This window comes from Eleutherodactylus coqui, chromosome 11 (assembly GCF_035609145.1).
Source record: "Eleutherodactylus coqui strain aEleCoq1 chromosome 11, aEleCoq1.hap1, whole genome shotgun sequence".
Classification (NCBI taxonomy): domain Eukaryota; kingdom Metazoa; phylum Chordata; class Amphibia; order Anura; family Eleutherodactylidae; genus Eleutherodactylus; species Eleutherodactylus coqui.
In genome coordinates, this window is record NC_089847.1 from 57,697,365 (window position 1) to 57,719,523 (window position 22,159).

The 22,159-nt window shown below is 43.6% G+C and overlaps 33 non-coding genes across 33 annotated transcripts; 16 read left to right on the forward strand and 17 right to left on the reverse strand.

Annotated features, from left to right (window-relative positions):
• Positions 1 to 418: 418 nt before the first annotated feature.
• TRNAS-GCU (transfer RNA serine (anticodon GCU)) lies at positions 419 to 500 on the forward strand. Its single transcript has one exon. It is a non-coding gene; the product is annotated as a tRNA-Ser (tRNA).
• A 355-nt stretch (positions 501 to 855) lies between these two features.
• On the reverse strand, positions 856 to 929 carry TRNAT-AGU (transfer RNA threonine (anticodon AGU)). Its single transcript has one exon. It is a non-coding gene; the product is annotated as a tRNA-Thr (tRNA).
• Positions 930 to 1,537: 608 nt separating this feature from the next.
• Positions 1,538 to 1,619, forward strand: TRNAS-GCU (transfer RNA serine (anticodon GCU)). Its single transcript has one exon. It is a non-coding gene; the product is annotated as a tRNA-Ser (tRNA).
• A 355-nt stretch (positions 1,620 to 1,974) lies between these two features.
• On the reverse strand, positions 1,975 to 2,048 carry TRNAT-AGU (transfer RNA threonine (anticodon AGU)). The gene has a single exon. It is a non-coding gene; the product is annotated as a tRNA-Thr (tRNA).
• A 608-nt stretch (positions 2,049 to 2,656) lies between these two features.
• Positions 2,657 to 2,738, forward strand: TRNAS-GCU (transfer RNA serine (anticodon GCU)). Its single transcript has one exon. It is a non-coding gene; the product is annotated as a tRNA-Ser (tRNA).
• A 355-nt stretch (positions 2,739 to 3,093) lies between these two features.
• Positions 3,094 to 3,167, reverse strand: TRNAT-AGU (transfer RNA threonine (anticodon AGU)). The gene has a single exon. It is a non-coding gene; the product is annotated as a tRNA-Thr (tRNA).
• Positions 3,168 to 3,775: 608 nt separating this feature from the next.
• TRNAS-GCU (transfer RNA serine (anticodon GCU)) lies at positions 3,776 to 3,857 on the forward strand. The gene has a single exon. It is a non-coding gene; the product is annotated as a tRNA-Ser (tRNA).
• Positions 3,858 to 4,212: 355 nt separating this feature from the next.
• Positions 4,213 to 4,286, reverse strand: TRNAT-AGU (transfer RNA threonine (anticodon AGU)). The gene has a single exon. It is a non-coding gene; the product is annotated as a tRNA-Thr (tRNA).
• Positions 4,287 to 4,894: 608 nt separating this feature from the next.
• On the forward strand, positions 4,895 to 4,976 carry TRNAS-GCU (transfer RNA serine (anticodon GCU)). Its single transcript has one exon. It is a non-coding gene; the product is annotated as a tRNA-Ser (tRNA).
• Positions 4,977 to 5,332: 356 nt separating this feature from the next.
• Positions 5,333 to 5,406, reverse strand: TRNAT-AGU (transfer RNA threonine (anticodon AGU)). The gene has a single exon. It is a non-coding gene; the product is annotated as a tRNA-Thr (tRNA).
• Positions 5,407 to 6,014: 608 nt separating this feature from the next.
• Positions 6,015 to 6,096, forward strand: TRNAS-GCU (transfer RNA serine (anticodon GCU)). Its single transcript has one exon. It is a non-coding gene; the product is annotated as a tRNA-Ser (tRNA).
• Positions 6,097 to 6,451: 355 nt separating this feature from the next.
• On the reverse strand, positions 6,452 to 6,525 carry TRNAT-AGU (transfer RNA threonine (anticodon AGU)). The gene has a single exon. It is a non-coding gene; the product is annotated as a tRNA-Thr (tRNA).
• Positions 6,526 to 7,133: 608 nt separating this feature from the next.
• On the forward strand, positions 7,134 to 7,215 carry TRNAS-GCU (transfer RNA serine (anticodon GCU)). The gene has a single exon. It is a non-coding gene; the product is annotated as a tRNA-Ser (tRNA).
• Positions 7,216 to 7,571: 356 nt separating this feature from the next.
• TRNAT-AGU (transfer RNA threonine (anticodon AGU)) lies at positions 7,572 to 7,645 on the reverse strand. Its single transcript has one exon. It is a non-coding gene; the product is annotated as a tRNA-Thr (tRNA).
• Positions 7,646 to 8,690: 1,045 nt separating this feature from the next.
• On the reverse strand, positions 8,691 to 8,764 carry TRNAT-AGU (transfer RNA threonine (anticodon AGU)). The gene has a single exon. It is a non-coding gene; the product is annotated as a tRNA-Thr (tRNA).
• A 608-nt stretch (positions 8,765 to 9,372) lies between these two features.
• TRNAS-GCU (transfer RNA serine (anticodon GCU)) lies at positions 9,373 to 9,454 on the forward strand. The gene has a single exon. It is a non-coding gene; the product is annotated as a tRNA-Ser (tRNA).
• A 355-nt stretch (positions 9,455 to 9,809) lies between these two features.
• Positions 9,810 to 9,883, reverse strand: TRNAT-AGU (transfer RNA threonine (anticodon AGU)). Its single transcript has one exon. It is a non-coding gene; the product is annotated as a tRNA-Thr (tRNA).
• A 608-nt stretch (positions 9,884 to 10,491) lies between these two features.
• TRNAS-GCU (transfer RNA serine (anticodon GCU)) lies at positions 10,492 to 10,573 on the forward strand. The gene has a single exon. It is a non-coding gene; the product is annotated as a tRNA-Ser (tRNA).
• A 355-nt stretch (positions 10,574 to 10,928) lies between these two features.
• TRNAT-AGU (transfer RNA threonine (anticodon AGU)) lies at positions 10,929 to 11,002 on the reverse strand. Its single transcript has one exon. It is a non-coding gene; the product is annotated as a tRNA-Thr (tRNA).
• Positions 11,003 to 11,788: 786 nt separating this feature from the next.
• TRNAS-GCU (transfer RNA serine (anticodon GCU)) lies at positions 11,789 to 11,870 on the forward strand. The gene has a single exon. It is a non-coding gene; the product is annotated as a tRNA-Ser (tRNA).
• A 358-nt stretch (positions 11,871 to 12,228) lies between these two features.
• Positions 12,229 to 12,302, reverse strand: TRNAT-AGU (transfer RNA threonine (anticodon AGU)). Its single transcript has one exon. It is a non-coding gene; the product is annotated as a tRNA-Thr (tRNA).
• A 608-nt stretch (positions 12,303 to 12,910) lies between these two features.
• Positions 12,911 to 12,992, forward strand: TRNAS-GCU (transfer RNA serine (anticodon GCU)). The gene has a single exon. It is a non-coding gene; the product is annotated as a tRNA-Ser (tRNA).
• A 355-nt stretch (positions 12,993 to 13,347) lies between these two features.
• On the reverse strand, positions 13,348 to 13,421 carry TRNAT-AGU (transfer RNA threonine (anticodon AGU)). Its single transcript has one exon. It is a non-coding gene; the product is annotated as a tRNA-Thr (tRNA).
• Positions 13,422 to 14,207: 786 nt separating this feature from the next.
• Positions 14,208 to 14,289, forward strand: TRNAS-GCU (transfer RNA serine (anticodon GCU)). The gene has a single exon. It is a non-coding gene; the product is annotated as a tRNA-Ser (tRNA).
• Positions 14,290 to 14,644: 355 nt separating this feature from the next.
• TRNAT-AGU (transfer RNA threonine (anticodon AGU)) lies at positions 14,645 to 14,718 on the reverse strand. The gene has a single exon. It is a non-coding gene; the product is annotated as a tRNA-Thr (tRNA).
• A 786-nt stretch (positions 14,719 to 15,504) lies between these two features.
• On the forward strand, positions 15,505 to 15,586 carry TRNAS-GCU (transfer RNA serine (anticodon GCU)). The gene has a single exon. It is a non-coding gene; the product is annotated as a tRNA-Ser (tRNA).
• A 358-nt stretch (positions 15,587 to 15,944) lies between these two features.
• On the reverse strand, positions 15,945 to 16,018 carry TRNAT-AGU (transfer RNA threonine (anticodon AGU)). The gene has a single exon. It is a non-coding gene; the product is annotated as a tRNA-Thr (tRNA).
• Positions 16,019 to 16,626: 608 nt separating this feature from the next.
• Positions 16,627 to 16,708, forward strand: TRNAS-GCU (transfer RNA serine (anticodon GCU)). The gene has a single exon. It is a non-coding gene; the product is annotated as a tRNA-Ser (tRNA).
• Positions 16,709 to 17,063: 355 nt separating this feature from the next.
• Positions 17,064 to 17,137, reverse strand: TRNAT-AGU (transfer RNA threonine (anticodon AGU)). The gene has a single exon. It is a non-coding gene; the product is annotated as a tRNA-Thr (tRNA).
• A 786-nt stretch (positions 17,138 to 17,923) lies between these two features.
• On the forward strand, positions 17,924 to 18,005 carry TRNAS-GCU (transfer RNA serine (anticodon GCU)). The gene has a single exon. It is a non-coding gene; the product is annotated as a tRNA-Ser (tRNA).
• A 358-nt stretch (positions 18,006 to 18,363) lies between these two features.
• TRNAT-AGU (transfer RNA threonine (anticodon AGU)) lies at positions 18,364 to 18,437 on the reverse strand. The gene has a single exon. It is a non-coding gene; the product is annotated as a tRNA-Thr (tRNA).
• A 2,735-nt stretch (positions 18,438 to 21,172) lies between these two features.
• TRNAS-GCU (transfer RNA serine (anticodon GCU)) lies at positions 21,173 to 21,254 on the forward strand. The gene has a single exon. It is a non-coding gene; the product is annotated as a tRNA-Ser (tRNA).
• A 356-nt stretch (positions 21,255 to 21,610) lies between these two features.
• TRNAT-AGU (transfer RNA threonine (anticodon AGU)) lies at positions 21,611 to 21,684 on the reverse strand. Its single transcript has one exon. It is a non-coding gene; the product is annotated as a tRNA-Thr (tRNA).
• Positions 21,685 to 22,159: the final 475 nt, after the last annotated feature.

Sequence of the window (22,159 nt, forward strand, 5' to 3'; positions counted from 1 at the left end):
GAGTCCCATCACATACTTGGCAGCAGCATGCAGTTCTCTGTCATTTTGCATCGTGACAATTCTAAATGAAATCGGCTTGGGACGATCCTTTTTGGAAAAGACATGGATAACTTGTCCATAGGTATGTAATCCATGCATTTGCCTTGCATGAATTGTGGCCTGTTTTACTTTAAAAGTTAGATAGAAGGCAGAATTGACAGATTTAGGGAATTCTAGGGAAATGCCAACATAAATGAGAAGCAGAGAGGACTGAATGTTTAGTATGTATGCCATTAGCATGGGTCATCACGTTGGATGTAAAACCAGACCTGCTGAGCCAATGTCTGATGTACGGCGCTGTTGCATGTGGAAAGAAAATAAAGCCTAAGAATCATCACGACTGTTTTCCAAATGTGGGTTCGGTATAGGCACTTTTGTTGACGGGGTGGCCGAGTGGTTAAGGCGATGGACTGCTAATCCATTGTGCTCTGCACGCATGGGTTCGAATCCCATCCTCGTCGTATGATTCCTTTTTGGAAAATTCTCTATGCTCAGCGCAAGCGATGCCCCGAGGAAGAAAATTTACCATCACCGTTCAAGAAGGATGCTATTGAAGTCTCTAAACATATTTACAGGCATTATGTAGCGTATCAGTCAGGCAATAGTGAATCGGCACCTCTAATTTATCGTGCCTTATGCCATCCTACATTTTGCAAAACGTTGCAACCATCTACTTGTTAAAACTAAACCAGAGCTGACTCTTTGCCACTCGGGTGGAGTATTCTAGGGATGTGGGACGAGCATCTTTAATGTCATTGGCTAGTGAACATCTCCCTTTTGGAAAAAAAGCTGATTATTGAGCAGAATAAGAGAACAAGGCACTGCTGAGAGTTGAACTCAGGATCTCCTGTTTACTAGACAGGCGCTTTAACCAACTAAGCCACAGCGCCCATGAGCAAAACTGTGGAAAACCAGAAAGATGGCAAGGATGATCCAGGAGAAGAATTTTTAAATGTAGGATGATTTTGAGGAGTGGTTCTAAGTTTTGCTATTTGTCACAGAGATGGCAAATTAAGTGTGAACAGATCCTATGCAGCATGTAGTTTCAGGTGGCTACCACTATAGAACAGCAAGGAAGTCGAGTCCCATCACATACTTGGCAGCAGCATGCAGTTCTCTGTCATTTTGCATCGTGACAATTCTAAATGAAATCGGCTTGGGACGATCCTTTTTGGAAAAGACATGGATAACTTGTCCATAGGTATGTAATCCATGCATTTGCCTTGCATGAATTGTGGCCTGTTTTACTTTAAAAGTTAGATAGAAGGCAGAATTGACAGATTTAGGGAATTCTAGGGAAATGCCAACATAAATGAGAAGCAGAGAGGACTGAATGTTTAGTATGTATGCCATTAGCATGGGTCATCACGTTGGATGTAAAACCAGACCTGCTGAGCCAATGTCTGATGTACGGCGCTGTTGCATGTGGAAAGAAAATGAAGCCTAAGAATCATCACGACTGTTTTCCAAATGTGGGTTCGGTATAGGTACTTTTGTTGACGGGGTGGCCGAGTGGTTAAGGCGATGGACTGCTAATCCATTGTGCTCTGCACGCATGGGTTCGAATCCCATCCTCGTCGTATGATTCCTTTTTGGAAAATTCTCTATGCTCAGCGCAAGCGATGCCCCGAGGAAGAAAATTTACCATCACCGTTCAAGAAGGATGCTATTGAAGTCTCTAAACATATTTACAGGCATTATGTAGCGTATCAGTCAGGCAATAGTGAATCGGCACCTCTAATTTATCGTGCCTTATGCCATCCTACATTTTGCAAAACGTTGCAACCATCTACTTGTTAAAACTAAACCAGAGCTGACTCTTTGCCACTCGGGTGGAGTATTCTAGGGATGTGGGACGAGCATCTTTAATGTCATTGGCTAGTGAACATCTCCCTTTTGGAAAAAAAGCTGATTATTGAGCAGAATAAGAGAACAAGGCACTGCTGAGAGTTGAACTCAGGATCTCCTGTTTACTAGACAGGCGCTTTAACCAACTAAGCCACAGCGCCCATGAGCAAAACTGTGGAAAACCAGAAAGATGGCAAGGATGATCCAGGAGAAGAATTTTTAAATGTAGGATGATTTTGAGGAGTGGTTCTAAGTTTTGCTATTTGTCACAGAGATGGCAAATTAAGTGTGAACAGATCCTATGCAGCATGTAGTTTCAGGTGGCTACCACTATAGAACAGCAAGGAAGTCGAGTCCCATCACATACTTGGCAGCAGCATGCAGTTCTCTGTCATTTTGCATCGTGACAATTCTAAATGAAATCGGCTTGGGACGATCCTTTTTGGAAAAGACATGGATAACTTGTCCATAGGTATGTAATCCATGCATTTGCCTTGCATGAATTGTGGCCTGTTTTACTTTAAAAGTTAGATAGAAGGCAGAATTGACAGATTTAGGGAATTCTAGGGAAATGCCAACATAAATGAGAAGCAGAGAGGACTGAATGTTTAGTATGTATGCCATTAGCATGGGTCATCACGTTGGATGTAAAACCAGACCTGCTGAGCCAATGTCTGATGTACGGCGCTGTTGCATGTGGAAAGAAAATGAAGCCTAAGAATCATCACGACTGTTTTCCAAATGTGGGTTCGGTATAGGTACTTTTGTTGACGGGGTGGCCGAGTGGTTAAGGCGATGGACTGCTAATCCATTGTGCTCTGCACGCATGGGTTCGAATCCCATCCTCGTCGTATGATTCCTTTTTGGAAAATTCTCTATGCTCAGCGCAAGCGATGCCCCGAGGAAGAAAATTTACCATCACCGTTCAAGAAGGATGCTATTGAAGTCTCTAAACATATTTACAGGCATTATGTAGCGTATCAGTCAGGCAATAGTGAATCGGCACCTCTAATTTATCGTGCCTTATGCCATCCTACATTTTGCAAAACGTTGCAACCATCTACTTGTTAAAACTAAACCAGAGCTGACTCTTTGCCACTCGGGTGGAGTATTCTAGGGATGTGGGACGAGCATCTTTAATGTCATTGGCTAGTGAACATCTCCCTTTTGGAAAAAAAGCTGATTATTGAGCAGAATAAGAGAACAAGGCACTGCTGAGAGTTGAACTCAGGATCTCCTGTTTACTAGACAGGCGCTTTAACCAACTAAGCCACAGCGCCCATGAGCAAAACTGTGGAAAACCAGAAAGATGGCAAGGATGATCCAGGAGAAGAATTTTTAAATGTAGGATGATTTTGAGGAGTGGTTCTAAGTTTTGCTATTTGTCACAGAGATGGCAAATTAAGTGTGAACAGATCCTATGCAGCATGTAGTTTCAGGTGGCTACCACTATAGAACAGCAAGGAAGTCGAGTCCCATCACATACTTGGCAGCAGCATGCAGTTCTCTGTCATTTTGCATCGTGACAATTCTAAATGAAATCAGCTTGGGACGATCCTTTTTGGAAAAGACATGGATAATTTGTCCATAGGTATGTAATCCATGCATTTGCCTTGCATGAATTGTGGCCTGTTTTACTTTAAAAGTTAGATAGAAGGCAGAATTGACAGATTTAGGGAATTCTAGGGAAATGCCAACATAAATGAGAAGCAGAGAGGACTGAATGTTTAGTATGTATGCCATTAGCATGGGTCATCACGTTGGATGTAAAACCAGACCTGTTGAGCCAATGTCTGATGTACGGCGCTGTTGCATGTGGAAAGAAAATGAAGCCTAAGAATCATCACGACTGTTTTCCAAATGTGGGTTCGGTAAAGGTACTTTTGTTGACGGGGTGGCCGAGTGGTTAAGGCGATGGACTGCTAATCCATTGTGCTCTGCACGCATGGGTTCGAATCCCATCCTCGTCGTATGATTCCTTTTTGGAAAATTCTCTATGCTCAGCGCAAGCAATGCCCCGAGGAAGAAAATTTACCATCACCGTTCAAGAAGGATGCTATTGAAGTCTCTAAACATATTTACAGGCATTATGTAGCGTATCAGTCAGGCAATAGTGAATCGGCACCTCTAATTTATCGTGCCTTATGCCATCCTACATTTTGCAAAACGTTGCAACCATCTACTTGTTAAAACTAAACCAGAGCTGACTCTTTGCCACTCGGGTGGAGTATTCTAGGGATGTGGGACGAGCATCTTTAATGTCATTGGCTAGTGAACATCTCCCTTTTGGAAAAAAAGCTGATTATTGAGCAGAATAAGAGAACAAGGCACTGCTGAGAGTTGAACTCAGGATCTCCTGTTTACTAGACAGGCGCTTTAACCAACTAAGCCACAGCGCCCATGAGCAAAACTGTGGAAAACCAGAAAGATGGCAAGGATGATCCAGGAGAAGAATTTTTAAATGTAGGATGATTTTGAGGAGTGGTTCTAAGTTTCGCTATTTGTCACAGAGATGGCAAATTAAGTGTGAACAGATCCTATGCAGCATGTAGTTTCAGGTGGCTACCACTATAGAACAGCAAGGAAGTCGAGTCCCATCACATACTTGGCAGCAGCATGCAGTTCTCTGTCATTTTGCATCGTGACAATTCTAAATGAAATCAGCTTGGGACGATCCTTTTTGGAAAAGACATGGATAATTTGTCCATAGGTATGTAATCCATGCATTTGCCTTGCATGAATTGTGGCCTGTTTTACTTTAAAAGTTAGATAGAAGGCAGAATTGACAGATTTAGGGAATTCTAGGGAAATGCCAACATAAATGAGAAGCAGAGAGGACTGAATGTTTAGTATGTATGCCATTAGCATGGGTCATCACGTTGGATGTAAAACCAGACCTGTTGAGCCAATGTCTGATGTACGGCGCTGTTGCATGTGGAAAGAAAATGAAGCCTAAGAATCATCACGACTGTTTTCCAAATGTGGGTTCGGTAAAGGTACTTTTGTTGACGGGGTGGCCGAGTGGTTAAGGCGATGGACTGCTAATCCATTGTGCTCTGCACGCATGGGTTCGAATCCCATCCTCGTCGTATGATTCCTTTTTGGAAAATTCTCTATGCTCAGCGCAAGCAATGCCCCGAGGAAGAAAATTTACCATCACCGTTCAAGAAGGATGCTATTGAAGTCTCTAAACATATTTACAGGCATTATGTAGCGTATCAGTCAGGCAATAGTGAATCGGCACCTCTAATTTATCGTGCCTTATGCCATCCTACATTTTGCAAAACGTTGCAACCATCTACTTGTTAAAACTAAACCAGAGCTGACTCTTTGCCACTCGGGTGGAGTATTCTAGGGATGTGGGACGAGCATCTTTAATGTCATTGGCTAGTGAACATCTCCCTTTTGGAAAAAAAAGCTGATTATTGAGCAGAATAAGAGAACAAGGCACTGCTGAGAGTTGAACTCAGGATCTCCTGTTTACTAGACAGGCGCTTTAACCAACTAAGCCACAGCGCCCATGAGCAAAACTGTGGAAAACCAGAAAGATGGCAAGGATGATCCAGGAGAAGAATTTTTAAATGTAGGATGATTTTGAGGAGTGGTTCTAAGTTTTGCTATTTGTCACAGAGATGGCAAATTAAGTGTGAACAGATCCTATGCAGCATGTAGTTTCAGGTGGCTACCACTATAGAACAGCAAGGAAGTCGAGTCCCATCACATACTTGGCAGCAGCATGCAGTTCTCTGTCATTTTGCATCGTGACAATTCTAAATGAAATCGGCTTGGGACGATCCTTTTTGGAAAAGACATGGATAACTTGTCCATAGGTATGTAATCCATGCATTTGCCTTGCATGAATTGTGGCCTGTTTTACTTTAAAAGTTAGATAAAAGGCAGAATTGACAGATTTAGGGAATTCTAGGGAAATGCCAACATAAATGAGAAGCAGAGAGGACTGAATGTTTAGTATGTATGCCATTAGCATGGGTCATCACGTTGGATGTAAAACCAGACCTGTTGAGCCAATGTCTGATGTACAGCGCTGTTGCATGTGGAAAGAAAATGAAGCCTAAGAATCATCACGACTGTTTTCCAAATGTGGGTTCGGTATAGGTCCTTTTGTTGACGGGGTGGCCGAGTGGTTAAGGCGATGGACTGCTAATCCATTGTGCTCTGCACGCATGGGTTCGAATCCCATCCTCGTCGTATGATTCCTTTTTGGAAAATTCTCTATGCTCAGCGCAAGCAATGCCCCGAGGAAGAAAATTTACCATCACCGTTCAAGAAGCATGCTATTGAAGTCTCTAAACATATTTACAGGCATTATGTAGCGTATCAGTCAGGCAATAGTGAATCGGCACCTCTAATTTATCGTGCCTTATGCCATCCTACATTTTGCAAAACGTTGCAACCATCCACTTGTTAAAACTAAACCAGAGCTGACTCTTTGCCACTCGGGTGGAGTATTCTAGGGATGTGGGACGAGCATCTTTAATGTCATTGGCTAGTGAACATCTCCCTTTTGGAAAAAAAGCTGATTATTGAGCAGAATAAGAGAACAAGGCACTGCTGAGAGTTGAACTCAGGATCTCCTGTTTACTAGACAGGCGCTTTAACCAACTAAGCCACAGCGCCCATGAGCAAAACTGTGGAAAACCAGAAAGATGGCAAGGATGATCCAGGAGAAGAATTTTTAAATGTAGGATGATTTTGAGGAGTGGTTCTAAGTTTTGCTATTTGTCACAGAGATGGCAAATTAAGTGTGAACAGATCCTATGCAGCATGTAGTTTCAGGTGGCTACCACTATAGAACAGCAAGGAAGTCGAGTCCCATCACATACTTGGCAGCAGCATGCAGTTCTCTGTCATTTTGCATCGTGACAATTCTAAATGAAATCGGCTTGGGACGATCCTTTTTGGAAAAGACATGGATAACTTGTCCATAGGTATGTAATCCATGCATTTGCCTTGCATGAATTGTGGCCTGTTTTACTTTAAAAGTTAGATAAAAGGCAGAATTGACAGATTTAGGGAATTCTAGGGAAATGCCAACATAAATGAGAAGCAGAGAGGACTGAATGTTTAGTATGTATGCCATTAGCATGGGTCATCACGTTGGATGTAAAACCAGACCTGTTGAGCCAATGTCTGATGTACGGCGCTGTTGCATGTGGAAAGAAAATGAAGCCTAAGAATCATCACGACTGTTTTCCAAATGTGGGTTCGGTATAGGTCCTTTTGTTGACGGGGTGGCCGAGTGGTTAAGGCGATGGACTGCTAATCCATTGTGCTCTGCACGCATGGGTTCGAATCCCATCCTCGTCGTATGATTCCTTTTTGGAAAATTCTCTATGCTCAGCGCAAGCAATGCCCCGAGGAAGAAAATTTACCATCACCGTTCAAGAAGCATGCTATTGAAGTCTCTAAACATATTTACAGGCATTATGTAGCGTATCAGTCAGGCAATAGTGAATCGGCACCTCTAATTTATCGTGCCTTATGCCATCCTACATTTTGCAAAACGTTGCAACCATCTACTTGTTAAAACTAAACCAGAGCTGACTCTTTGCCACTCGGGTGGAGTATTCTAGGGATGTGGGACGAGCATCTTTAATGTCATTGACTAGTGAACATCTCCCTTTTGGAAAAAAAAGCTGATTATTGAGCAGAATAAGAGAACAAGGCACTGCTGAGAGTTGAACTCAGGATCTCCTGTTTACTAGACAGGCGCTTTAACCAACTAAGCCACAGCGCCCATGAGCAAAACTGTGGAAAACCAGAAAGATGGCAAGGATGATCCAGGAGAAGAATTTTTAAATGTAGGATGATTTTGAGGAGTGGTTCTAAGTTTTGCTATTTGTCACAGAGATGGCAAATTAAGTGTGAACAGATCCTATGCAGCATGTAGTTTCAGGTGGCTACCACTATAGAACAGCAAGGAAGTCGAGTCCCATCACATACTTGGCAGCAGCATGCAGTTCTCTGTCATTTTGCATCGTGACAATTCTAAATGAAATCGGCTTGGGACGATCCTTTTTGGAAAAGACATGGATAACTTGTCCATAGGTATGTAATCCATGCATTTGCCTTGCATGAATTGTGGCCTGTTTTACTTTAAAAGTTAGATAGAAGGCAGAATTGACAGATTTAGGGAATTCTAGGGAAATGCCAACATAAATGAGAAGCAGAGAGGACTGAATGTTTAGTATGTATGCCATTAGCATGGGTCATCACGTTGGATGTAAAACCAGACCTGCTGAGCCAATGTCTGATGTACGGCGCTGTTGCATGTGGAAAGAAAATGAAGCCTAAGAATCATCACGACTGTTTTCCAAATGTGGGTTCGGTATAGGTACTTTTGTTGACGGGGTGGCTGAGTGGTTAAGGCGATGGACTGCTAATCCATTGTGCTCTGCACGCATGGGTTCGAATCCCATCCTCGTCGTATGATTCCTTTTTGGAAAATTCTCTATGCTCAGCGCAAGCGATGCCCCGAGGAAGAAAATTTACCATCACCGTTCAAGAAGGATGCTATTGAAGTCTCTAAACATATTTACAGGCATTATGTAGCGTATCAGTCAGGCAATAGTGAATCGGCACCTCTAATTTATCGTGCCTTATGCCATCCTACATTTTGCAAAACGTTGCAACCATCTACTTGTTAAAACTAAACCAGAGCTGACTCTTTGCCACTCGGGTGGAGTATTCTAGGGATGTGGGACGAGCATCTTTAATGTCATTGGCTAGTGAACATCTCCCTTTTGGAAAAAAAGCTGATTATTGAGCAGAATAAGAGAACAAGGCACTGCTGAGAGTTGAACTCAGGATCTCCTGTTTACTAGACAGGCGCTTTAACCAACTAAGCCACAGCGCCCATGAGCAAAACTGTGGAAAACCAGAAAGATGGCAAGGATGATCCAGGAGAAGAATTTTTAAATGTAGGATGATTTTGAGGAGTGGTTCTAAGTTTTGCTATTTGTCACAGAGATGGCAAATTAAGTGTGAACAGATCCTATGCAGCATGTAGTTTCAGGTGGCTACCACTATAGAACAGCAAGGAAGTCGAGTCCCATCACATACTTGGCAGCAGCATGCAGTTCTCTGTCATTTTGCATCGTGACAATTCTAAATGAAATCGGCTTGGGACGATCCTTTTTGGAAAAGACATGGATAACTTGTCCATAGGTATGTAATCCATGCATTTGCCTTGCATGAATTGTGGCCTGTTTTACTTTAAAAGTTAGATAGAAGGCAGAATTGACAGATTTAGGGAATTCTAGGGAAATGCCAACATAAATGAGAAGCAGAGAGGACTGAATGTTTAGTATGTATGCCATTAGCATGGGTCATCACGTTGGATGTAAAACCAGACCTGCTGAGCCAATGTCTGATGTACGGCGCTGTTGCATGTGGAAAGAAAATGAAGCCTAAGAATCATCACGACTGTTTTCCAAATGTGGGTTCGGTATAGGTCCTTTTGTTGACGGGGTGGCCGAGTGGTTAAGGCGATGGACTGCTAATCCATTGTGCTCTGCACGCATGGGTTCGAATCCCATCCTCGTCGTATGATTCCTTTTTGGAAAATTCTCTATGCTCAGCGCAAGCGATGCCCCGAGGAAGAAAATTTACCATCACCGTTCAAGAAGGATGCTATTGAAGTCTCTAAACATATTTACAGGCATTATGTAGCGTATCAGTCAGGCAATAGTGAATCGGCACCTCTAATTTATCGTGCCTTATGCCATCCTACATTTTGCAAAACGTTGCAACCATCTACTTGTTAAAACTAAACCAGAGCTGACTCTTTGCCACTCGGGTGGAGTATTCTAGGGATGTGGGACGAGCATCTTTAATGTCATTGGCTAGTGAACATCTCCCTTTTGGAAAAAAAGCTGATTATTGAGCAGAATAAGAGAACAAGGCACTGCTGAGAGTTGAACTCAGGATCTCCTGTTTACTAGACAGGCGCTTTAACCAACTAAGCCACAGCGCCCATGAGCAAAACTGTGGAAAACCAGAAAGATGGCAAGGATGATCCAGGAGAAGAATTTTTAAATGTAGGATGATTTTGAGGAGTGGTTCTAAGTTTTGCTATTTGTCACAGAGATGGCAAATTAAGTGTGAACAGATCCTATGCAGCATGTAGTTTCAGGTGGCTACCACTATAGAACAGCAAGGAAGTCGAGTCCCATCACATACTTGGCAGCAGCATGCAGTTCTCTGTCATTTTGCATCGTGACAATTCTAAATGAAATCAGCTTGGGACGATCCTTTTTGGAAAAGACATGGATAATTTGTCCATAGGTATGTAATCCATGCATTTGCCTTGCATGAATTGTGGCCTGTTTTACTTTAAAAGTTAGATAGAAGGCAGAATTGACAGATTTAGGGAATGCTAGGGAAATGCCAACATAAATGAGAAGCAGAGAGGACTGAATGTTTAGTATGTATGCCATTAGCATGGGTCATCACGTTGGATATAAAACAAGACCTGCTGAGCCAATGTCTGATGTACGGCGCTGTTGCATGTGGAAAGAAAATGAAGCCTAAAAATCATCACGACTGTTTTCCAAATGTGGGTTCGGTAAAGGTACTTTTGTTGACGGGGTGGCCGAGTGGTTAAGGCGATGGACTGCTAATCCATTGTGCTCTGCACGCATGGGTTCGAATCCCATCCTCGTCGTATGATTCCTTTTTGGAAAATTCTCTATGCTCAGCGCAAGCGATCCCCGAGGAAGAAAATTTACCATCACCGTTCAAGAAGGATGCTATTGAAGTCTCTAAACATATTTACAGGCATTATGTAGCGTATCAGTCAGGCAATAGTGAATCGGCACCTCTAATTTATCGTGCCTTATGCCATCCTACATTTTGCAAAACGTTGCAACCATCTACTTGTTAAAACTAAACCAGAGCTGACTCTTTGCCACTCGGGTGGAGTATTCTAGGGATGTGGGACGAGCATCTTTAATGTCATTGGCTAGTGAACATCTCCCTTTTGGAAAAAAAAGCTGATTATTGAGCAGAATAAGAGAACAAGGCACTGCTGAGAGTTGAACTCAGGATCTCCTGTTTACTAGACAGGCGCTTTAACCAACTAAGCCACAGCGCCCATGAGCAAAACTGTGGAAAACCAGAAAGATGGCAAGGATGATCCAGGAGAAGAATTTTTAAATGTAGGATGATTTTGAGGAGTGGTTCTAAGTTTTGCTATTTGTCACAGAGATGGCAAATTAAGTGTGAACAGATCCTATGCAGCATGTAGTTTCAGGTGGCTACCACTATAGCTACCCACATCCCTAGAATACTCCACCCGAGTGGCAAAGAGTCAGCTCTGGTTTAGTTTTAACAAGTAGATGGTTGCAACGTTTTGCAAAATCTAGGATGGCATAAGGCACGATAAATTAGAGGTGCCGATTCACTATTGCCTGACTGATACGTAGTTTCAGGTGGCTATCACTATAGAACAGCAAGGAAGTCGAGTCCCATCACATACTTGGCAGCAGCATGCAGTTCTCTGTCATTTTGCATCGTGACAATTCTAAATTAAATCGGCTTGGGACGATCCTTTTTGGAAAAGACATGGATAACTTGTCCATAGGTATGTAATCCATGCATTTGCCTTGCATGAATTGTGGCCTGTTTTACTTTAAAAGTTAGATAGAAGGCAGAATTGACAGATTTAGGGAATTCTAGGGAAATGCCAACATAAATGAGAAGCAGAGAGGACTGAATGTTTAGTATGTATGCCATTAGCATGGGTCATCACGTTGGATGTAAAACCAGACCTGCTGAGCCAATGTCTGATGTACGGCGCTGTTGCATGTGGAAAGAAAATGAAGCCTAAGAATCATCACGACTGTTTTCCAAATGTGGGTTCGGTATAGGTCCTTTTGTTGACGGGGTGGCCGAGTGGTTAAGGCGATGGACTGCTAATCCATTGTGCTCTGCACGCATGGGTTCGAATCCCATCCTCGTCGTATGATTCCTTTTTGGAAAATTCTCTATGCTCAGCGCAAGCGATGCCCCGAGGAAGAAAATTTACCATCACCGTTCAAGAAGGATGCTATTGAAGTCTCTAAACATATTTACAGGCATTATGTAGCGTATCAGTCAGGCAATAGTGAATCGGCACCTCTAGTTTATCGTGCCTTATGCCATCCTACATTTTGCAAAACGTTGCAACCATCTACTTGTTAAAACTAAACCAGAGCTGACTCTTTGCCACTCGGGTGGAGTATTCTAGGGATGTGGGACGAGCATCTTTAATGTCATTGGCTAATGAACATCTTCCTTTTGGAAAAAAAAAAGCTGATTATTGAGCAGAATAAGAGAACAAGGCACTGCTGAGAGTTGAACTCAGGATCTCCTGTTTACTAGACAGGCGCTTTAACCAACTAAGCCACAGCGCCCATGAGCAAAACTGTGGAAAACCAGAAAGATGGCAAGGATGATCCAGGAGAAGAATTTTTAAATGTAGGATGATTTTGAGGAGTGGTTCTAAGTTTTGCTATTTGTCACAGAGATGGCAAATTAAGTGTGAACAGATCCTATGCAGCATGTAGTTTCAGGTGGCTACCACTATAGAACAGCAAGGAAGTCGAGTCCCATCACATACTTGGCAGCAGCATGCAGTTCTCTGTCATTTTGCATCGTGACAATTCTAAATGAAATCAGCTTGGGACGATCCTTTTTGGAAAAGACATGGATAATTTGTCCATAGGTATGTAATCCATGCATTTGCCTTGCATGAATTGTGGCCTGTTTTACTTTAAAAGTTAGATAGAAGGCAGAATTGACAGATTTAGGGAATGCTAGGGAAATGCCAACATAAATGAGAAGCAGAGAGGACTGAATGTTTAGTATGTATGCCATTAGCATGGGTCATCACGTTGGATATAAAACAAGACCTGCTGAGCCAATGTCTGATGTACGGCGCTGTTGCATGTGGAAAGAAAATGAAGCCTAAAAATCATCACGACTGTTTTCCAAATGTGGGTTCGGTAAAGGTACTTTTGTTGACGGGGTGGCCGAGTGGTTAAGGCGATGGACTGCTAATCCATTGTGCTCTGCACGCATGGGTTCGAATCCCATCCTCGTCGTATGATTCCTTTTTGGAAAATTCTCTATGCTCAGCGCAAGCGATCCCCGAGGAAGAAAATTTACCATCACCGTTCAAGAAGGATGCTATTGAAGTCTCTAAACATATTTACAGGCATTATGTAGCGTATCAGTCAGGCAATAGTGAATCGGCACCTCTAATTTATCGTGCCTTATGCCATCCTACATTTTGCAAAACGTTGCAACCATCTACTTGTTAAAACTAAACCAGAGCTGACTCTTTGCCACTCGGGTGGAGTATTCTAGGGATGTGGGACGAGCATCTTTAATGTCATTGGCTAGTGAACATCTCCCTTTTGGAAAAAAAAGCTGATTATTGAGCAGAATAAGAGAACAAGGCACTGCTGAGAGTTGAACTCAGGATCTCCTGTTTACTAGACAGGCGCTTTAACCAACTAAGCCACAGCGCCCATGAGCAAAACTGTGGAAAACCAGAAAGATGGCAAGGATGATCCAGGAGAAGAATTTTTAAATGTAGGATGATTTTGAGGAGTGGTTCTAAGTTTTGCTATTTGTCACAGAGATGGCAAATTAAGTGTGAACAGATCCTATGCAGCATGTAGTTTCAGGTGGCTACCACTATAGCTACCCACATCCCTAGAATACTCCACCCGAGTGGCAAAGAGTCAGCTCTGGTTTAGTTTTAACAAGTAGATGGTTGCAACGTTTTGCAAAATCTAGGATGGCATAAGGCACGATAAATTAGAGGTGCCGATTCACTATTGCCTGACTGATACGTAGTTTCAGGTGGCTATCACTATAGAACAGCAAGGAAGTCGAGTCCCATCACATACTTGGCAGCAGCATGCAGTTCTCTGTCATTTTGCATCGTGACAATTCTAAATGAAATCAGCTTGGGACGATCCTTTTTGGAAAAGACATGGATAATTTGTCCATAGGTATGTAATCCATGCATTTGCCTTGCATGAATTGTGGCCTGTTTTACTTTAAAAGTTAGATAGAAGGCAGAATTGACAGATTTAGGGAATGCTAGGGAAATGCCAACATAAATGAGAAGCAGAGAGGACTGAATGTTTAGTATGTATGCCATTAGCATGGGTCATCACGTTGGATATAAAACAAGACCTGCTGAGCCAATGTCTGATGTACGGCGCTGTTGCATGTGGAAAGAAAATGAAGCCTAAAAATCATCACGACTGTTTTCCAAATGTGGGTTCGGTAAAGGTACTTTTGTTGACGGGGTGGCCGAGTGGTTAAGGCGATGGACTGCTAATCCATTGTGCTCTGCACGCATGGGTTCGAATCCCATCCTCGTCGTATGATTCCTTTTTGGAAAATTCTCTATGCTCAGCGCAAGCGATCCCCGAGGAAGAAAATTTACCATCACCGTTCAAGAAGGATGCTATTGAAGTCTCTAAACATATTTACAGGCATTATGTAGCGTATCAGTCAGGCAATAGTGAATCGGCACCTCTAATTTATCGTGCCTTATGCCATCCTACATTTTGCAAAACGTTGCAACCATCTACTTGTTAAAACTAAACCAGAGCTGACTCTTTGCCACTCGGGTGGAGTATTCTAGGGATGTGGGACGAGCATCTTTAATGTCATTGGCTAGTGAACATCTCCCTTTTGGAAAAAAAAGCTGATTATTGAGCAGAATAAGAGAACAAGGCACTGCTGAGAGTTGAACTCAGGATCTCCTGTTTACTAGACAGGCGCTTTAACCAACTAAGCCACAGCGCCCATGAGCAAAACTGTGGAAAACCAGAAAGATGGCAAGGATGATCCAGGAGAAGAATTTTTAAATGTAGGATGATTTTGAGGAGTGGTTCTAAGTTTTGCTATTTGTCACAGAGATGGCAAATTAAGTGTGAACAGATCCTATGCAGCATGTAGTTTCAGGTGGCTACCACTATAGCTACCCACATCCCTAGAATACTCCACCCGAGTGGCAAAGAGTCAGCTCTGGTTTAGTTTTAACAAGTAGATGGTTGCAACGTTTTGCAAAATCTAGGATGGCATAAGGCACGATAAATTAGAGGTGCCGATTCACTATTGCCTGACTGATACGTAGTTTCAGGTGGCTATCACTATAGAACAGCAAGGAAGTCGAGTCCCATCACATACTTGGCAGCAGCATGCAGTTCTCTGTCATTTTGCATCGTGACAATTCTAAATTAAATCGGCTTGGGACGATCCTTTTTGGAAAAGACATGGATAACTTGTCCATAGGTATGTAATCCATGCATTTGCCTTGCATGAATTGTGGCCTGTTTTACTTTAAAAGTTAGATAGAAGGCAGAATTGACAGATTTAGGGAATTCTAGGGAAATGCCAACATAAATGAGAAGCAGAGAGGACTGAATGTTTAGTATGTATGCCATTAGCATGGGTCATCACGTTGGATGTAAAACCAGACCTGCTGAGCCAATGTCTGATGTACGGCGCTGTTGCATGTGGAAAGAAAATGAAGCCTAAGAATCATCACGACTGTTTTCCAAATGTGGGTTCGGTATAGGTCCTTTTGTTGACGGGGTGGCCGAGTGGTTAAGGCGATGGACTGCTAATCCATTGTGCTCTGCACGCATGGGTTCGAATCCCATCCTCGTCGTATGATTCCTTTTTGGAAAATTCTCTATGCTCAGCGCAAGCGATGCCCCGAGGAAGAAAATTTACCATCACCGTTCAAGAAGGATGCTATTGAAGTCTCTAAACATATTTACAGGCATTATGTAGCGTATCAGTCAGGCAATAGTGAATCGGCACCTCTAGTTTATCGTGCCTTATGCCATCCTACATTTTGCAAAACGTTGCAACCATCTACTTGTTAAAACTAAACCAGAGCTGACTCTTTGCCACTCGGGTGGAGTATTCTAGGGATGTGGGACGAGCATCTTTAATGTCATTGGCTAATGAACATCTTCCTTTTGGAAAAAAAAAAGCTGATTATTGAGCAGAATAAGAGAACAAGGCACTGCTGAGAGTTGAACTCAGGATCTCCTGTTTACTAGACAGGCGCTTTAACCAACTAAGCCACAGCGCCCATGAGCAAAACTGTGGAAAACCAGAAAGATGGCAAGGATGATCCAGGAGAAGAATTTTTAAATGTAGGATGATTTTGAGGAGTGGTTCTAAGTTTTGCTATTTGTCACAGAGATGGCAAATTAAGTGTGAACAGATCCTATGCAGCATGTAGTTTCAGGTGGCTACCACTATAGAACAGCAAGGAAGTCGAGTCCCATCACATACTTGGCAGCAGCATGCAGTTCTCTGTCATTTTGCATCGTGACAATTCTAAATGAAATCAGCTTGGGACGATCCTTTTTGGAAAAGACATGGATAATTTGTCCATAGGTATGTAATCCATGCATTTGCCTTGCATGAATTGTGGCCTGTTTTACTTTAAAAGTTAGATAGAAGGCAGAATTGACAGATTTAGGGAATGCTAGGGAAATGCCAACATAAATGAGAAGCAGAGAGGACTGAATGTTTAGTATGTATGCCATTAGCATGGGTCATCACGTTGGATATAAAACAAGACCTGCTGAGCCAATGTCTGATGTACGGCGCTGTTGCATGTGGAAAGAAAATGAAGCCTAAAAATCATCACGACTGTTTTCCAAATGTGGGTTCGGTAAAGGTACTTTTGTTGACGGGGTGGCCGAGTGGTTAAGGCGATGGACTGCTAATCCATTGTGCTCTGCACGCATGGGTTCGAATCCCATCCTCGTCGTATGATTCCTTTTTGGAAAATTCTCTATGCTCAGCGCAAGCGATCCCCGAGGAAGAAAATTTACCATCACCGTTCAAGAAGGATGCTATTGAAGTCTCTAAACATATTTACAGGCATTATGTAGCGTATCAGTCAGGCAATAGTGAATCGGCACCTCTAATTTATCGTGCCTTATGCCATCCTACATTTTGCAAAACGTTGCAACCATCTACTTGTTAAAACTAAACCAGAGCTGACTCTTTGCCACTCGGGTGGAGTATTCTAGGGATGTGGGACGAGCATCTTTAATGTCATTGGCTAGTGAACATCTCCCTTTTGGAAAAAAAAGCTGATTATTGAGCAGAATAAGAGAACAAGGCACTGCTGAGAGTTGAACTCAGGATCTCCTGTTTACTAGACAGGCGCTTTAACCAACTAAGCCACAGCGCCCATGAGCAAAACTGTGGAAAACCAGAAAGATGGCAAGGATGATCCAGGAGAAGAATTTTTAAATGTAGGATGATTTTGAGGAGTGGTTCTAAGTTTTGCTATTTGTCACAGAGATGGCAAATTAAGTGTGAACAGATCCTATGCAGCATGTAGTTTCAGGTGGCTACCACTATAGCTACCCACATCCCTAGAATACTCCACCCGAGTGGCAAAGAGTCAGCTCTGGTTTAGTTTTAACAAGTAGATGGTTGCAACGTTTTGCAAAATCTAGGATGGCATAAGGCACGATAAATTAGAGGTGCCGATTCACTATTGCCTGACTGATACGTAGTTTCAGGTGGCTATCACTATAGAACAGCAAGGAAGTCGAGTCCCATCACATACTTGGCAGCAGCATGCAGTTCTCTGTCATTTTGCATCGTGACAATTCTAAATTAAATCGGCTTGGGACGATCCTTTTTGGAAAAGACATGGATAACTTGTCCATAGGTATGTAATCCATGCATTTGCCTTGCATGAATTGTGGCCTGTTTTACTTTAAAAGTTAGATAGAAGGCAGAATTGACAGATTTAGGGAATTCTAGGGAAATGCCAACATAAATGAGAAGCAGAGAGGACTGAATGTTTAGTATGTATGCCATTAGCATGGGTCATCACGTTGGATGTAAAACCAGACCTGCTGAGCCAATGTCTGATGTACGGCGCTGTTGCATGTGGAAAGAAAATGAAGCCTAAGAATCATCACGACTGTTTTCCAAATGTGGGTTCGGTATAGGTCCTTTTGTTGACGGGGTGGCCGAGTGGTTAAGGCGATGGACTGCTAATCCATTGTGCTCTGCACGCATGGGTTCGAATCCCATCCTCGTCGTATGATTCCTTTTTGGAAAATTCTCTATGCTCAGCGCAAGCGATGCCCCGAGGAAGAAAATTTACCATCACCGTTCAAGAAGGATGCTATTGAAGTCTCTAAACATATTTACAGGCATTATGTAGCGTATCAGTCAGGCAATAGTGAATCGGCACCTCTAGTTTATCGTGCCTTATGCCATCCTACATTTTGCAAAACGTTGCAACCATCTACTTGTTAAAACTAAACCAGAGCTGACTCTTTGCCACTCGGGTGGAGTATTCTAGGGATGTGGGACGAGCATCTTTAATGTCATTGGCTAATGAACATCTTCCTTTTGGAAAAAAAAAAGCTGATTATTGAGCAGAATAAGAGAACAAGGCACTGCTGAGAGTTGAACTCAGGATCTCCTGTTTACTAGACAGGCGCTTTAACCAACTAAGCCACAGCGCCCATGAGCAAAACTGTGGAAAACCAGAAAGATGGCAAGGATGATCCAGGAGAAGAATTTTTAAATGTAGGATGATTTTGAGGAGTGGTTCTAAGTTTTGCTATTTGTCACAGAGATGGCAAATTAAGTGTGAACAGATCCTATGCAGCATGTAGTTTCAGGTGGCTACCACTATAGAACAGCAAGGAAGTCGAGTCCCATCACATACTTGGCAGCAGCATGCAGTTCTCTGTCATTTTGCATCGTGACAATTCTAAATGAAATCAGCTTGGGACGATCCTTTTTGGAAAAGACATGGATAATTTGTCCATAGGTATGTAATCCATGCATTTGCCTTGCATGAATTGTGGCCTGTTTTACTTTAAAAGTTAGATAGAAGGCAGAATTGACAGATTTAGGGAATGCTAGGGAAATGCCAACATAAATGAGAAGCAGAGAGGACTGAATGTTTAGTATTTATGCCATTAGCATGGGTCATCACGTTGGATGTAAAACAAGACCTGCTGAGCCAATGTCTGATGTACGGCGCTGTTGCATGTGGAAAGAAAATGAAGCCTAAGAATCATCACGACTGTTTTCCAAATGTGGGTTCGGTAAAGGTACTTTTGTTGACGGGGTGGCCGAGTGGTTAAGGCGATGGACTGCTAATCCATTGTGCTCTGCACGCATGGGCTCGAATCCCATCCTCGTCGTATGATTCCTTTTTGGAAAATTCTCTATGCTCAGCGCAAGCAATGCCCCGAGGAAGAAAATTTACCATCGCCGTTCAAGAAGGATGCTATTGAAGTCTCTAAACATATTTACAGGCATTATGTAGCGTATCAGTCAGGCAATAGTGAATCGGCACCTCTAATTTATCGTGCCTTATGCCATCCTACATTTTGCAAAACGTTGCAACCATCTACTTGTTAAAACTAAACCAGAGCTGACTCTTTGCCACTCGGGTGGAGTATTCTAGGGATGTGGGACGAGCATCTTTAATGTCATTGGCTAGTGAACATCTCCCTTTTGGAAAAAAAAGCTGATTATTGAGCAGAATAAGAGAACAAGGCACTGCTGAGAGTTGAACTCAGGATCTCCTGTTTACTAGACAGGCGCTTTAACCAACTAAGCCACAGCACCCATGAGCAAAACTGTGGAAAACCAGAAAGATGGCAAGGATGATCCAGGAGAAGAATTTTTAAATGTAGGATGATTTTGAGGAGTGGTTCTAAGTTTTGCTATTTGTCACAGAGATGGCAAATTAAAGGGGTGGTCTCGCGAAACCAAGTGGGGTTATACACTTCCGTATGGCCATATTAATGCACTTTGTAATGTACATTGTGCATTAAATATGAGCCATACAGAAGTTATTCCACTTACCTGCTCCGTTGCTAGCGTCCTCGTCTCCATGGTTCCGTCTAAATTCGCTGGCAGCTTGCTTTTTTAGACGCGCTTGCGCAGTCCGGTCTTCTCCATTCAGCACGAGCCGCTTCAGTGTGCTCCCCGCTACAGCTCTTCTGCGCATGCGCAGACGAGCTGTCACTGCTCGGGAGCGCGCTGAAGCGGCCATTCTGCACCATCCTCTGTTAGAGGAAGGTGCAGAAACTGGAGCTGCCCAGCGGAGAAGACCAGCCCAGCCCAGCCCAGCAGCCCCGAGAAGCCTCCCAGGTAAGTGATGGGTCGGGGGGGGCTGCCGCTGCGCCGGGCTGCGCCGGGGGGGGGGGCTGCCGCTGCGCCGGGGGGGCTGCCGCTGCGCCGGGGGAGCTAGCGCTAGGCCGGGGGGGCTGTCGCTGCGATGGGGGGGGCTGTCGCTAGGCCGGGGGGGCTGTCGCTGCGCCGGGGGAGCTAGCGCTAGGCCGGGGGGGCTGTCGCTAGGCCGGGGGAGCTAGCGCTAGGCCGGGGGGGCTGTCGCTGCGATGGGGGGGGCTGTCGCTGCGCCGGGGGAGCTAGCGCTGGGGAGCCGGGGGCTAGCGCCGGTTACCTGCTGTCTGATCGGCGGCTGCGGGGCGTCTGGTCGGCGGCTGCGATGCGTCCGGTTGCCATGGAGACACAGCTGGCGGCGTCTCGGGAGCGCGCACGTCGGGCTGCAGCGAGCGACTGGGAAAGAGCCGGCGGCCATCTTGAGGAAACTTTTATAACTTGCTGAAACGCTGGAACGGTAAGTACGAACCAGCTAGAAATGTCATTTACAGGGGGGCTTTGTAATGTATGTTTAATGGGGGGGACTGGGCAAAAAAAAAAATTAACTGCTTCCTCGAGACATCTCCTTTAAGTGTGAACAGATCCTATGCAGCATGTAGTTTCAGGTGGCTACCACTATAGAACAGCAAGGAAGTCGAGTCCCATCACATACTTGGCAGCAGCATGCAGTTCTCTGTCATTTTGCATCGTGACAATTCTAAATGAAATCGGCTTGGGACGATCCTTTTTGGAAAAGACATGGATAATTTGTCCATAGGTATGTAATCCATGCATTTGCCTTGCATGAATTGTGGCCTGTTTTACTTTAAAAGTTAGATAGAAGGCAGAATTGACAGATTTAGGGAATGCTAGGGAAATGCCAACATAAATGAGAAGCAGAGAGGACTGAATGTTTAGTATTTATGCCATTAGCATGGGTCATCACGTTGGATGTAAAACAAGACCTGCTGAGCCAATGTCTGATGTACGGCGCTGTTGCATGTGGAAAGAAAATGAAGCCTAAGAATCATCACGACTGTTTTCCAAATGTGGGTTCGGTAAAGGTACTTTTGTTGACGGGGTGGCCGAGTGGTTAAGGCGATGGACTGCTAATCCATTGTGCTCTGCACGCATGGGTTCGAATCCCATCCTCGTCGTATGATTCCTTTTTGGAAAATTCTCTATGCTCAGCGCAAGCAATGCCCCGAGGAAGAAAATTTACCATCGCCGTTCAAGAAGGATGCTATTGAAGTCTCTAAACATATTTACAGGCATTATGTAGCGTATCAGTCAGGCAATAGTGAATCGGCACCTCTAATTTATCGTGCCTTATGCCATCCTACATTTTGCAAAACGTTGCAACCATCTACTTGTTAAAACTAAACCAGAGCTGACTCTTTGCCACTCGGGTGGAGTATTCTAGGGATGTGGGACGAGCATCTTTAATGTCATTGGCTAGTGAACAACTCCCTTTTGGAAAAAAAAGCTGATTATTGAGCAGAATAAGAGAACAAGGCACTGCTGAGAGTTGAACTCAGGATCTCCTGTTTACTAGACAGGCGCTTTAACCAACTAAGCCACAGTGCCCATGAGCAAAACTGTTGAAAACCAGAAAGATGGCAAGGATGATCCAGGAGAAGAATTTTTAAATGTAGGATGATTTTGAGGAGTGGTTCTAAGTTTTGCTATTTGTCACAGAGATGGCAAATTAAGTGTGAACAGATCCTATGCAGCATGTAGTTTCAGGTGGCTACCACTATAGCTACCCACATCCCTAGAATACTCCACCCGAGTGGCAAAGAGTCAGCTCTGGTTTAGTTTTAACAAGTAAATGGTTGCAACGTTTTGCAAAATCTAGGATGGCATAAGGCACGATAAATTAGAGGTGCCGATTCACTATTGCCTGACTGATACGTAGTTTCAGGTGGCTACCACTATAGAACAGCAAGGAAGTCGAGTCCCATCACATACTTGGCAGCAGCATGCAGTTCTCTGTCATTTTGCATCGTGACAATTCTAAATGAAATCGGCTTGGGACGATCCTTTTTGGAAAAGACATGGA